This window comes from Sus scrofa, chromosome 1 (assembly GCF_000003025.6).
Source record: "Sus scrofa isolate TJ Tabasco breed Duroc chromosome 1, Sscrofa11.1, whole genome shotgun sequence".
In the NCBI taxonomy this organism is placed as follows: domain Eukaryota; kingdom Metazoa; phylum Chordata; class Mammalia; order Artiodactyla; family Suidae; genus Sus; species Sus scrofa.
In genome coordinates, this window is record NC_010443.5 from 40961228 (window position 1) to 40963317 (window position 2090).

The following is a 2090-nucleotide window of genomic DNA, read 5'->3' on the forward strand; positions in this document are numbered from 1 at the left end:
TTTTAATTTTTTCTTTTAATAGGAAGATTTGGCAATATTAGGCTCACATTTTTACATTGCACCAGCTGGAGCTGAGTAGGCATTGTCTTTGCTGTAAGTGATCCCTGGGTCAATCCACAGATCCACTGTCTATGTTTACAAATGATGAAGTTGCATACACCTACCAGCTGTGGCATCTGCACCATGGCAGTGCCCAAATTCCAGTTGAGACGCAGGTAATTTTCCAGGTAATTTTGAGAAGCAGGTAATTTTCTAGAATTTTGAAAACAAGTACTTTTGTACTGGTTATACATCGTATCCCAACATCTATGCCTTAAATATACAAGTTATTTATTAAATACTCTATAGCGCTTGCTTTCTTTTCCAGCCCACCAGAGACTTGTGCCTCAGGCCTAAGCATTTTAAGTGACATACCATGCTACAATGGAAAAACAGAGGATTTTAAATAAGAATAGTGAGTATTTTAGTCCATGCTTTATACCTAAAATAGTCATGTGACTTTGAAAGTTTAATTTTTCGACATCTCAGTTTTCCCATCTGAAAAAATATAGAGTTTTATTGCTTTAAGACTATATTGATGTTAATAATTGATGACTCTGAAGTTTATAGTCAAGGCTTTTTGAAATTCTAGAATTAGAACACTAACTCCTGAGGCAAACAGTTAAGTAACTTTCCTGAATTACTGTAAAGTTTTATGACATTGGGAAATATTTATCTATTGTCAAACTTGCATAGCATCACTACAGATTGCTAGGAGACAGTAAATGTTTTTACAAGCATAAAGCCTTCACTTTTTCCTTTTGCTATCTACCGCAAGAAAATTTGCACAACTACTGGTCTAAACATACTCCTTTTGTTGACTCAGAGCAACAGAGATACCTTTTAAAGATCTAAGTTGAAGAAAAGAAAAATCTTCCTAGCATCATTTAATCCACTTAGCAGTTCAGAGAAAAGGGGAGAGGGGGCAGTATAAAGGAATATCAAAATTAAATAGTGTCCTTGAAGAGCTATCCCTAGCAGAGCTTTAATTGATGTAGATCTATGGAACCTACTGGGCTTTAAAAAGTAGGGAAGGGAAACTGTCTTCCAGATGTAGAGACAAAACCACACCTCAATACACCTACTCTTTCTGAAAGAATTAAGCACCTACCTCATCATACAAACTTCCCTTTATGCAAACTAACCAGATTACCTCAACTTTAAATGAACACAATTAACACTTTCTCAATAGGTGCACTTATCTCCCTCAACAGCTTTTTTCTAGGTTCCTGTAATCATAGATCATTGCTTCTCAAAAAGGCCAACAACAATCATACCCTATTCCCACAATAAATTTCCAAATTTAAATTGTTCTGTTGCAAAAAGTGAAGAATGAGCCAGACAAATGATATCCTGGAGAGAGAAACTGGTTAGCCATGGGACCAGGGAAATTCTTCTAAAGTTTATTAAATTTCTTTCTTAAAAAAATTTATAATAATCCATTGTTATATTTAGTAACTACATAGAAGAAATTAAGGTTATAGAGAGCTAACGTCTTTATGGATCAAAGAATAGTACAGAAATTGCATCTTCAGGAACTGGGATTATGTTCATTATACAAATATTGGAGATTACTCAAAAGAAAAGGCAACCAAATAGGAAAAAAAAAAAAAAAAAGTAAAACTACAGCTTACTAGGAGAAGAGAAATAGTCAAGAAAAAAAAGGGGGGGGGGCAGGAATCCAAACTGACAGGTATGTTGAGAGTTGAGACTATAAAAGAGAAAAGAATTATGCTTTTGAAAATGATGCTTATTAAACATTAATATGTTTTAAAAGAAAAATTAAAATCTGTTTCCTAACATTGGAAAATCAATAAGAAATACAACATGAAATGTCCAGAGAATTCAAAAGATTAGAATCAGACCAAAGGATAGGTTCTGAAATGGCATAATTAGGCTTCATTCTCAGCCAGTAATTCATGTTGAATGGTGGAATGAAATGAGATCACCTTGGTAATTAACAATGGTGGGGAAAGAAGAATATGCATAGTTTTCATAAAAGTAACAAATGTTAAGTATGTGAATATAGTTACAAGTCTGTGAAATAGTAA